This window comes from Rhinolophus sinicus, linkage group LG01 (genome assembly GCF_036562045.2).
Source record: "Rhinolophus sinicus isolate RSC01 linkage group LG01, ASM3656204v1, whole genome shotgun sequence".
Lineage (NCBI taxonomy): Eukaryota > Metazoa > Chordata > Mammalia > Chiroptera > Rhinolophidae > Rhinolophus > Rhinolophus sinicus.
This window is the reverse complement of record NC_133751.1, coordinates 123,418,262-123,431,836: the sequence shown is the minus strand read 5'-3', so window position 1 is coordinate 123,431,836 and position 13,575 is coordinate 123,418,262. Positions and strand designations below refer to the sequence as shown.

The window sequence follows — 13,575 nt, the reverse complement described above, 5'->3', positions numbered from 1 at the left end:
TTGAACTTGTAATATGTCATGCTAAAATAGATCTGTTTTTATTTCAGAACAATGGAAAGCATATTTAATATGATGATCACTGCAATTACTCTAGCCTGACTGGGATTCATAAGAGTGGTTATTTATATGAGGAAGATAAAGTAACATTTTGCAAAAGGCACATCCAACCACCAATATTTTTATACGTGACTTATAAAGTGAAAGCTTCCTAAAATGAAAGATTTGGGGTATTTTAATATTTGTAATAAACCATAGCATGATAAATGAATCAGGTTATACTGATTAGGTTTTTGCTGCAGTCAATTATCATCTTACTTTCGAAATGCTTATGCCTGAGAGTGAGTATTAAACAAATGACTTAATCACAATGATAGGAAATATCTTTGAATTCCAACTAGTAGCCATGAAGATTTTTTTAAAAAGCAGACATATTTCAGTGATGACTAACTTCTATTTATGATAAAACCATGAATATATCTTACGCCTGTTTGTCTTGCTACTTCTGGATTAGGTCAGTTTTCCATCTGAGCGGTTTTCTTTGTTGTTACTGTTGTTTAGTTTTCTCTGAAAATTGCTTTCACTCTAACCCTAGATTCCCACAGGAGTTATATGTTTCAACTATGGAGTAGTTTGCAACTTTACTAATCCTGGCTTCCCTTACTCTACCAACTGAAAAACATATTAGTTGACCAAGGTCTGCTTGCAGCACATGTGCTGGTGAATTGTCCTTTCTCTTCTTTTCTCCTTCACCTTTATTTCATTTCTGCTCCTATATTGTAATTATTTTTTATAAAAGTTCTCTACTACATATAAGCCCTGGGGGAAGCATATTTTTCTTTTTAATATTGGAAATTTCAGGTATAATCCAATGATGGACACATAATAAGCTCAGTAAATACTAGTGGAATTCATAATTATTAAATGCCTATGCAGAAAAGTGATTGGATATTATTAACAAAATTTCTCTAATTTGGGCTAGACAATAGTAAAATGGTAATTCCCATTACTCTTCTACTCTTGCTCTCAAATTTATCATGATGATGATATGATTTCTAGGGAAATTAACTCTAGGATAAAAGTTGTCATTTTAAGAGCAATTCCTTACAGTTTTATTTGAAAAAGGAACATGGATAAATCTCTTTAAAAGAAGTCTACTCTCAGCAGGTTGTTTCTTTTTAGGAATCCATTTTGTGTCTTCAAATAATTTGAGACCTTCATTTTGCTTTAGAGGGCAGGTTTTCTGAGGCACGCTGGCCATAGTAATATTGTACACAGAGCTGGAACATGATTTTCAAACAAGGTCTGATTACACCCCAGTGGTTCATGAAACTCTAATGCAGGGCAGTTGTTTCAAGCATTTTATTTGTGAACATCTCAAATGAGATTTCTAAATTTTATTTGCTTGGAGCTGGGATTGAAATACAAAGAGGCGGAGCTGAGGTCTGTTGTAATGCGAAAAAGCATCTTGGCTCCCAATGCAGAGAGCTTTTCCAGGGAGAACCATAAATGGTCTGTGGCATTGTTCCTTTTCCATCTAGTATGATAGTAAAATAATTGTGTTCTAAAAGGCACTGCTGTTATGGTAATGGCACTAACTGGTATGCTTTAGGCCCCTCTTGTTTATATGATAGTATTTATTTAGGACTAAATATTAGAGGGCTCTTGGGCTAGAGAGGTAATCCAGGATGTGAGGTGCCTGCATGTTTTGTCCAGTTAGCTTCCTAGAGAGTTAAAAATTTAAAATTTTAAAAATGTCTTTATTCGGTACTAGGAAGAACCTGGATTTTGAAGAAAAAGAAAATCTGGAATCAAATCACCACCCCATACTAGTTACATGTTGTTAGGTAATTTTTATAAAACTTTTGAGCTTCTGTTTACTTATCTGTCAACTGTAGATAGTAGTTTACTAAGAGGTGGTGAAGATTGAAAAATATGTGCATATACCCAAAAGAGCCTACCTATGCTTGGCATATTGAAATATTAATAAACATGATTTACTCTTCTATGGCCAAATACTGTATGCCATTGGGTATTTAAGGGATATTTACTGCAACTTATTGCCAAAATTAGATTAAAATAACTATAAGTGTTCCTACTACATAAATCTTTTTACATCATGTTGGTTAAGAAACATTCAGTTTTAACAGTTATAAGTGATCAGGAATTCCTGATGCATTATAATACTTAGACTATAGATCAGGGATCAGCGTACTTTATCTATAAAGAACCAGATAGCAAATACTTTAGACTTTGTGAGTCATGTGGTCTTGGCCACAAGTACTACTCAATTCTGCTGTTGTAAATAATAGCATGAAAGCAGACATAGATGATATGTAAACGAATTAACATAAGCTTACTCCAGTAAAACTTTATTTTTTAAATGATTTTTTTCACTTTTTAAAAATTATTATATTTTTTATTAGTTTCAGGTATATAAAACAGCATAATAGTTAGACATTTAAATCCTCACAAAGTGATAACCCCCCTCCCCAAAGCTACTACCCCTCTGATGTCTTACATACCTATTACAATAACATTGACTATCTTCCTTAGGCTGTGCTCCACCTCCAGTGAATGGATATATATATATATATATATATATATATATATATATATATATATATTTACTTATAGTTGACATACAAAACAAGTGGTTGGCCACATTTGGCAAATGACCCCTATAATATTATATAGATAGCATAGATAGTGATTATAGATTATTAGATAGTATTGCAGTAGTGTAAGAGCTATCAATAGTTACTGCTGGGTTGATAGAGGGAGGTTTGTATGTGTGCGTGTGTGTGCACGCACGTGCGTGATTTATTTCTGAGTGCATGGGAGTAAAACAGAGCAAGCTGTTAGTCTTACTTCCAGTGATGATGAGGAGAACAGGAAGAATTTAGATAATGCATCATAAATTATTTCTTGGAGATAGGTCTGCTGGAATACATTTTTAAGAAGGATTATGAAATCTTAACTTAGGGCTCTCTAGCTTATTACAATAATGCTTCAAACTCTAATACGGTGCAATCCTGAATTTTTTAAGATTTGAGAAGGCCAATCTCATTCTATTATAGTGTTTCTCATGGAGCAAGGGCTGGGGCCTCGGTGTAAATAAAACCTAACCAAAGAAGCTCAACATACTGAAATGTGTTGACAAAGTGCAAGATATAGGAAATGGCTCTGAAGTTCATGACAGGATTCTCCACAGGTATTTTTGAAAAAAACACCAACTCATCTAGGATATTTAAGGTAGGCTGTGACTGATGGAAATCAATTTGCAGTCTTATCTAGAACATATCTGATCGCTTCTCGGCCTTTTGGCTAAGATCAAGTGTAGAACATATCTGTTTGAACACGTATGAGTATACTGTATGTTTTCATGGAATTGTCTCTTGAAGTTTATACATTTGAGGATATCTTCTAAATAGTGTTACATCAGTGTCCAGGCAAAAGATATTATGAATAGCATCTAAATTTAAAGTGAGGGAGAGTGCTAACATGCAGGTTTTAATGAAGAAAACCAGCAAACAAACAAACAAACAAATACCCAAACTTCTGATGTTTCTGCTTTGACTTCCCTTCTGGGAAACTCACACAACATAATTCTATGATTTTTCTAATTTTGTGATCACTCCAACCTGCAGCGTTGTTTTTCTGTGCCCCCCCCCCCTTATTTTCTTGATCTTCCATGTGTTTACCTTCAAAACCACCTTATCCGGTTTTATAAACCTGGGTCCTATATTGTAAGAGCTCCAAGAGAAAATTTCAATAATGTGTTCTCTCACCACTCTGGTTCCACATTGTCCATTTTGTCTCAGAAGTGTAATTTTATTCTGGAAAACTTACTTTTAAAGAATTCAGAATTTTGCCTTTCTTCTTCAGGAGTTAATCGTATATCTCTTTAGTCTTTACGATAAATGGACAATTGAAAAAAAATGTGTGTTAAAAGGTTAGTGCAAACCTGTTTTGTAGGAGTTATATGAATGCAGAGAAATAATTCTCTATAAGTATAAAGTACCAATGAATATAGTTATTAAAAAAAAGCAAGTTGACATTTTTAAATTTGTTAAGTCCATCCCTTCCAAGGTTGTCTATTCAAATATAGATTTGAGGGCCATTCAGTCAACTACGTTTTTGTTAAACTAAGATTATGAATCAGGTACTGTGCTTGGCCCTTGAAAAGCAGATATAATTAACATATGGGCCCAGCTCTAAAGGAACTTAGAGAGGAGATGAATTTTAACTACTACATAATAGCATGCCCTCATGTATGGAGAAATCATTCTATGTTTTCTGATTCTAGGACTCAATCTCTTTCCATATTGTGCATATCGTAAAGTGTATTCCATGTTGTTTGATACTTAGATCATATTAGTTTTGAATCAAGCTGTTTCTTTCCCCAAACTACCATCCCAATCATACCCAAATTATTCCAATCCCTACCCATTTTGCAAGTTCAGTTTAAATTCTACTTTTTCTCAGAAGTCTTTTCCCAATGTTCAATTATATCAGCCAACCATGTTGCCTTTTTAAAAAATTACTTTAAAACCATGTTTTGGAAAACTTCATCAGACTACCTCGTAGCGCAAAGTCCATTACACTCTAATGTATGAATAAGTCCTGCCTTACCAGTGGTTCTCATTCATTGTGATTCTTCCACACCAAGAGTCTCATATGTCCTAGGAACTCTGTTACTTTATAATCACTTTCAGCTTCCATTTGCTTTCTCATATGGATATGATAAAGTCTTCGCCTCTGATTCTTGATACTTTCTACTCTTAAAATAGCATTCATAATCTGTTTCATGGAGGCCAGTTAGAGTTACAAGTTTATATGAAGAACAAAACAACTGTTACTTTTCATTAGATTCCCCCAGTAAGATCTAGTTCAGAGGTGCTTATTGCTATAACTATTCCTGATTTCTGAAGGCTTTTAAAAAATTGCCTCCATTGATAAACAGAGGCTCTGTGTGGGCTGACTCTGTTATTCAATAGCAGGGAATATCTGTGTATTAACGACAACAACAACAACAAAATGCTTTGAAATGATACATTTTATGAAGCCTATAGTGATCAGAGTAGACTGAGCATGACTCAGTGTTAGAATTTTAACATTGCTTTGGGAAGAGGACAGACGGCCTGTTTTTATTTCTTTGTCATCCAACATTGTTATTATGAGAAGCAATTAATTTGCTGTATTTTATGTTCCTGTTATAAACTGTGTTGTGAGAGAGAGCTGTGGCATTTTGTTGTAATGATAAGAAGAGATAAATAGCACTACAGTGCTTCAGAAAGATGACATTATCTCCAACTATGGACAGCCTGGGAAATTTAGCAAGTACCTGATCTGGGTTTTGGACAGTGGCACAGTTAGAAGAGATGACTTAAAACATTATCAATTGTCCAGTCCCGTTTCTTCAGTGGAAATGCTGAAAACGAAGGGTCATGTCCTGGACCCTGTTATACTCATTTCCCAGATGACCTAGTTAACATTTCCTGGAACAGTCCTCAAGACTCTTAGGTTGGCTCTCCCTGTCTCTTTCTCTCTCTCTGTCTCTCTCTCCCTCTCTGAAGAGTAAGATCCTTTCAGAACTGTTCCTCCATCAACCCAAATCCAAATCATTCTTCAAGGCTTCAGACTGGCATACATCTTCCTAGGATTCAGGTGCCAGCTGGAGTTTGGAAGCATGATGTGAAAGACTCATTCAACCCTGAGAGTCTGTGGTTTTATGATATTCTAGTTAACCTTTATCTTTCCATTTTTTTTAATCTAATACTTCTGGTGTGCAACAGTCACTATCAGCTTTTTAATGGTAAAATATTATTTTCTTGTATTTTGCATAAGGCCACAGTTCCAGATGTTTACCCAGGAATCAATTCTAAATTGCAGTTATCAAGCTATGATGATAATGATGATGATGAGACTTTCAAATACTCCCTTAAATCTAGGTATCTTTTTCCCCCCACTTTTTAAAGTAAAAGTCTGCATAGATATTTAAGTTGGATCGTTTTAGCCTTCTTTATGATACCATATTCCCAGGGGAGGAAGATGTGTGTCTATATATGTATATGTATATGTAGGTATATATGTATATGTATGTGTATACACACACACACACATATATATACACACATATATACATATATATGCATATGTATTCATAAGGCTAAAAGGACATGCACAAACTGTGCTATACCTCTGTTCAACCTTGTAGTGAGACCATTTTCACTCTCCAGATTACGTATGACTAATGTCTCAGTACTTTAATCAAATTTTCCATTTTGTAAGTTAAAGAACCCTGTATTTGTAAAGCTTTGTTAATCACTGCAATACCTAACATTTACTGAGTATGTTTTATGGACTAAACATGCTGATAAGCAAAATTACATATATTATTTCTCCTTGAATCCTCTCAGAAACCCTTCACTGACTTGCATTATTTCCCCCATTTTGTATATGAGGAAACTGAGATATTGAGATGTAAAGCAATTGACAAATAAATTTTTCCTATCTTATTTTCTCCTTCGCATTTCTTTTCTTTCACTTATTTAGCAAATATGTATTTATTTTCTGTATGTACTAGGTATTGTGCTAAATACTAAGAGCATAGGGGTGGACAAAAACATAAGTGGTCCCCGTTTTTGTGGAGCTGTTTAACAAGTGAGTGATGGAGCTAGAATCCTCATCCTGGTCCACTGTGCTCCAGAGATGAAGTACCCAATGTGTCCCTTTTAAAAATCATTTTGGTTCTTCCTGCATCACAAGTAAGAATGTAATAGGTCCAGTGAGTATGAGAGAAGCTCTAACTTAATCTCTGCTTGACTGACTCCCTTCTGCTCCTTGATGACATTGCAGCTCTTCTCCTATCTTAGACTCCCTGTGCCTGCTACCCCACCCCACAGAAAGCCCAGAACATGGACCCATTCTAGTGGTGACATCCCATCTTTCAGGAGCTACCCTCCTGGATCTCACAGATATTCTCACTTTCCAGAATCCTGTCTTAATATGTTCAAACTCACTGCCTAGGTGAGACGTGACCAATGCTACTGTTTCTACATCATGACACAAATACAAGTGCTCGTATTTGTATAATACCATGGACTAAAGAGCCAAAGCTACTCATGGTCTATGATAATCATTTTAAACTTTCGAGCTGCCCCAGACAATTTCTGGCCTCCCAGGGCAGGAAGAATCCTTGTCTGCACAAGATGTAAGCCATTGCATAGCATTCCAGCCAGGTAGGGAAGATTTTACTAGGCTCTTTCCAGCTTAAGTTGGCTTTAACGGGTTTCATTTTTCAGGTAACCCAGAGTCAGGCCCTGTGGGAATTGGAAGCCAAATGGGCCGTTCTGACAGTTACATAGAGAGAGAGAGCTCTGAGGAATCTCTCTTTCCCCTTCTGACCACTTTATAAGAAATGGAGGTTAAAAGGGTTGATTTTACTCTGCCTCCACTTTACTATACCTCTCAATGTGGCATGTTCATATGGTGTTCAAAGGTTACAAAGAAGTGGATCCTGTAGTACAGAGAGAAATAAAAAAGGCAGAGGCAAAGGCACGACAAAGGGAGGAAACAGGATGAGATTCACACATGAAAGTGTTGTCTTTCTCTCTCTGTGGGCCGGTTCACAATGCTGACACACTAGGGCGGCTGCCTTCTTCAGTGCTTTGCTAAAGGTTTCCGATTGGATAAGAAACTTGACTCTACTAGGGGACATCAAACATCCAGCAAGCCTTTGGTCTTGCCCAGATGCCAACAGCTAGGCCCTGTGCTTTTCTGTTCTCTTGTTCACCACATTTTATGAGAGAAGTCAGTTTACTTCAGACACTCGGTTACCTATTCCACAAAGGAAAGAGGTCGGTGGATGGAAACAATCATTATTTTTACTAAGTGAATGCAAAAAAGACCTACCCTCTCTTCTGTTGTGAGATACTTGTGTTGGCATATTTGACTCCTGGGTGTGTTGCAGTCACAGGCCTGTGTGTTTGGCACATCAAATGTTTAATATCCAGTAGATCAGAGTTTGGAATAAGGAAAGGTATTATTTATTGAAATGGTGCTGTAATGAGAAGATGGGATATTTCTAGTTTTCTCAAATTCATCTTAAGAGCGCCCCAACTTCCAGCACCCTATATATGAAGGGAAGGGAGGAGTGGGATCTAAGGAAGAAGAGGGAAATCTCCAAATCTCTGTTCCCAGTGAGTCACACTAGAAGTTACTCAGGTTTCAGGCAGAACGCCTCTAGTCAATTAGTGTCTATTGAAACACAGGCTGGAACCAATGTACTCAGGGGGAGAAGCAGAAGCATTCCACCGAATTATATGCATAGTATATTTTTACTAATTTCTGCTATGTTTTCAGGATACTGAATGTTGTGTCTGTAAAAGTGAGCAGACTCTATCTAAAGAAGGTCACAGAAACACATGAAGTGGCCATGGCTGATTGTGACTGAATTCTTAACAATTTAGTGGATATCTTCTCACCAAGCGTTAATATTTCCCTACTAAAGTTAACAAGCATTTCCCACTGACAGAATCAAATGGACATATTTTATTTTTGTTCTTACATGACTTCTCTGCAGTGTCTGACGCAGATCGTTATTCCCACTTTTCAGATACTCTAGTTTTCTTTTAAATCTCAGGTTGCCATTTCTTATACTTTTTATTGGATCCCTTGTCCTCCGTTTAGTTCTAAAATATTATTATTTATGAGGTCCTTCACACTTCTTACCTCCTCACTCTGCCTACTTCCCTGTTGGTTTCCCTCCTCCCATAACTCACAAGGTAAAACCAAAATTGGGGTGTTACGCCATTCCCAGGGCTGGGACAGCTTTACTTATTTGACTGCTCACTCAAGAATCAACACCTGGACCCTGCTACCCTAGACTCCTACTGTCCTGCTTTGCCAATGATTAAATAACTTTTGGCTATAGGAAAGCACAGACCTAAGGCCTACTTTTGACCTAAATGGGACTTCTCTTTCCAGCTATAACTAATGGTTCCCAATTCTCTGTCTTGACCATGAGACACTTGACCTGAACTCTAGATTTCTGCTTGCTAGGTTTTCTCGTTTGATATTCTATAATCAAATGTTTAAAATTAAACTATCCTTTCTTCACTCAACTCTAGCCATTATTCCTCCACTCCCATGTTCAGTGAATGTTACCATTATCTATACACTTGATCAAAGAAATATAAGGAAGTCTTTTCTGACTTGTTCCTTCTTACACTTCTTATACCAAGTGATTCTGACTGACTAGTTTACTGACTATGGCTCTTTCCTCTCCATCAGTGTCCACCTTAGCTTAGACTCCATCATCCTTTGTCCACATGACTGTAGAAGCCTCCGATCAGGTCTCTTTGCATGTACTGCTGCCTTCTTCCAATGCATTATCTCCAATGCTGCCAAAATTGTTTTCCTAAAGAATAAATGTAGCCTAATTCTCTGGTGCTTGTGTTCTTTAATATTGTCCCCACCATTGACTCTTGCAGCCACCCTTACCACAACACTCTACCTTCTTCCTTAAGTGCTATTTACAGTTCCTAGAATAGGACCGTGAACGTGTGTCTCTTCAAAACAAATATACCCTGCCTTCCTTCTCTCCCTCATCCCCTCTTAGTCATCTTCAGAAGACAAGGAAGTGACAAGAAAAGACATGCACTCTGTGCACAGTCTCAGACTTTACTTCTCAGCTCAGCTCTAAAACTTCTGAGCCACGTGACTTTGGAAGATTTCCTTACTTTGCTGAGTATCAATTTCCTTACTTGTTTTACAGATAAAAATATTAATAGCAACTTTAAAAGGTGGTGAGGACTGAGAGGCGTTATGTAAAATTCTCTATTGTTTGGACTTTTTAAAGCAGCAATAGCTAAACTCTAACAGACTGAAATAAGAAAGAGTAATTTATTAGTGAAACTCTATGGTACCTCCCAAAATTAAAGAAAAGAATGCTAAAACTAGAATAGATCCATAGATATTAAGAAGTAAAAATGAGGACATCATAACCCTAGGATTTACCCTTCCTCTCTCTTTATTTTTTATCTCTGTTTCTCTCTAAATTGCTTTCAATTATTAGACTCTATAACTCCAAGAGATAGCATTTACTCTGTTAGCCTCATCAGAAAAAAACTAGGATGATGTCTCTGATTGGCCCATGTTTTGTCACATGTATAACATGACACTCATCCCTGTTGTTGATATTACGAGGCACTTCATTTGGCTCATCTTGACTCACATGCCCACACATGTGGTAGATGACACAAGCAGGGGAAAAATGGAGTTACTGCAGTCAAGTATTTGTTTGCCCAATGTACAATATGCCCACCCCTCAAAAAAAATTCCAAGAGTTCCTATCTAATGTAATTCAAGTATCACACATGCACTCACTCTTTTCCAAGTAATAGACAACTCAGTCATGTTCAACCAATGCAACCAGTCCTAAGTTGAGGGTCACTCTGTGCTGTGCATTCTTTTAATAATATATGGATTTGACACTCATTGTCTTACAATATATGAGCAAAATCTATATATTTACTGTTCAAATACCTATTTCACAATCATGGTGAGAAAACAGAAAAATATCTATTGAAATTCCCATGCGTGGAAGTGGAACAGGGGAATTTCCACACGTCTGTCTCTGGTTGAAGAAAACATTGTATCCCAGGGGACAGGGACAGTAAAGAGTAGCCATTGGCCAGCTTGAGTGCATGACATCCTGGTCATTCTTCTAGGCTTCCCCATATCCCCTTTATGGTACTTCTCCTGAACATCATTCTTTTTGGCCACACCTGAGGGAAACTTCAGGATGGGCTACCTGGGAGCCATACTTCTTTAGCAGTCCTTTTCTCGTGTGGTCACAGGGACTAGACATTGTCTTAGAAGTTAAATATTAACAGGTATATCTTTGAAATATGTTGGATTTCTTTGGTAATTCAATTACTTAAAAACCACATTGGCTACTTGATTTGGGTATCTTCTTTGTTTAAAAACCAAAGGCAGAATTCTTCTTCAGTCATAATTGTTAAATCTGAAACTTGGATTTGAAAATTCTATCCTTCAGAATTATCTGCAGGTTTTACCCATTTCTCTAAGATTCATTTTACAAGATCCAACCCAGCCCCTGCCTCAGGATCTTAGGTTGGTACTAAGGTAGAATTAACAACTGCCCTGAACCAATCAGGAATTCCTGAGAACTGGGCATTTCAGTTGAAGGAAATATAATGTCTGTCAGATAAGGCATATACCAGGATTTGATAATGAGAGATCGGGCCTCTCCATTTCTCTGGCTGTTGCCATTTGCCAAATTTCTGCCATTTCCTTTGTATGGCCTCTGTAGCATACATACTAAGCCATTCCTACAGCCACACCTGGAAATATGCAGTCTCCCATCTTTACAGCGTGTCCTTTCTTCTCTGGTCTATTTATTCCATTGTGTCACAACTTCATACAGAGGGTGCCAAAAAATAATGTATACACAATTTAAGAAAGGAACAAAAACTGTTAAAATTGTAATACTCAATACATACCAATACTAAAAGATGAATATAAATCATGTGCATACATTTTTCTGGCACTCCAGTATTTCAGTTAAAACATTTTTTTCTATAATGCAACATTTTCATATAATTCTGCCTAAAATGCAATTTTTTTCTCCACTTGAACACCCCCAAATTATAAATTTATCATTTTATCATACAATACCTTATGATGCTCTCTGTTCCTATATGTGATTCATATTACCTCAAAGAAATTCAAAGGGAGGAACATATTATGCAATTCTATTTTATTTTCTACAGCACCCAGTTCAAGGCTGAATATTAATTCACTCACTTTGTTATTAATCTGTCAGAAATTGCTTATTGTATACAATTATATGCCTGTTACTATGATAGGGCTTTGCAATAGAGATATTGAAAACACTGTCCTTTAACTCAAGGCACTTATAATTCAGTGGGTGGGAAAAAGAATGGATTGGACAAATATAGTAAACATAGATCATGTCTGGCTGTGATGACTGTACACATGGGGCACTAGGATAATCCTAACAAGTCTATATACATAAACAAAAGAAGATCTTAGAAGTCTTCATGGAAGGCATTATATTTGATCTAGAATGTGAAGGGCAAATAGGAATTAGTCAAGTGGGAAAAAGGATGGGGCCCCACATGTAGAAAGTCATAGAGGCACATGCATTTAAAGGCCTAACTATAATATTGTAGAATCAGAGCAATGATTCTCATTTATTTTTCCTACCTAGATGCACTTGAGGATTTGAACATATTCCATTTTGCTGCCCTGTGCAATGGCTCAAGCAGCACTGATTCATCCAAGAGAGATGGAGAAGGCCTTATGCTCTTGCAGGAAATACAACAAAAACACCAAGCCAATGCTTGGTTGGAAAAACCTCCCAGGGTATTCTGATGCTTGGTTCTGGGAAACAGAGCTTTCCCTTCTACTTCAGAATCACAGGCTAAATGACTAGATTAGTGTGGAAACTGGGGGAAAAGTTAGACCTATGAGGAGCTGCTCTTGTATTCTGAGCACACAGAAGTAAACAGGATCTAGTTTCTGCATGTGAGGAATTCGTAGTCCTGGTGAACTGACAAGTGCATACCGAAAGACAAGACTCCTGATAAAGATGGGTGGCATGAGCAATGGGTCAGAGAAGAATTGGGTAAGACTTCTTAGAGGTCATGTTTTGCTGAGTTCAACAAAGGACTCTGTATTAATAGTTCCCATTATCAATAATCGTAAAGAAATGGAATTATAGTAGGACACATATACTTATGTATTCTTAGTTACATCAGAAAACTGAATGGTGATACTGGATTATCAAGAACATATTCTGGTAAATTAAACTTGGAGAACCTTTGCTGAAAGATACAAAGCAATCAACTCAATGGTTGTCCTATCCTGGTTTGTTTGCTAAAATATGAATGTATGATGAGATTGTTTTGAAAAAGTTCTAGGGAGACTAAGGAAGCTACTGGATACCTAATGGGATGAGGAAAAAAAAGATCTGTTGACCAGGAATAAAGTGTTATGTCTAGGAATTTGGAAGTTTCTAAGGTGAAGTTTTTCTTCCTAGTAATTTTGACCTGGGCCAGTTTTATCCTTGGTTAAAATAAAAACAGTAAATGAAAGGAATATTTCATCAAAATATTATCTCCCTATGCTTGATTAGATTATCTAATTATCTCTTGCAAATCAGTACTGTGAGAGAATGGACTCTGAATGAATCAGTTACATGGTGGTGACAGACAGCAGGCTTTGGGGGAGGAGGAGGGAAGAGGTTTAGCACAGTTACACTGAGCATCTGGGAAATATGATAAAAGAGAAGTGAATTTTACCTTCATCTACTTTAGTTTTCTGCAGAATCAACACTAAGATATGGATTACTATAATTGGATGTGGAAAATGAGTGTGTACGTGTATGTGCAGGCAAATGCATGTGTGTTTATAGAGGAATGGAACATAGTGAGCAATTGGGAAGGACACTAATTATTCAGATATGTTTTGTTTTAACGCTAGAGGTTCTAGATCATATTAGAATCTCTTCATAACAAGCAGGAA

The 13,575-nt window shown here is 36.8% G+C and overlaps 1 protein-coding gene and 1 pseudogene across 1 annotated transcript in view; both read left to right on the top strand.

Moving 5' to 3' along the window:
• Positions 1 to 13,575, top strand: part of DPP10 (dipeptidyl peptidase like 10) — a 1,304,160-nt gene that overhangs the window by 234,107 nt on the left and 1,056,478 nt on the right. The window lies entirely within an intron of this gene.
• On the top strand, positions 3,305 to 3,454 carry LOC141568138 (U2 spliceosomal RNA; annotated as a pseudogene).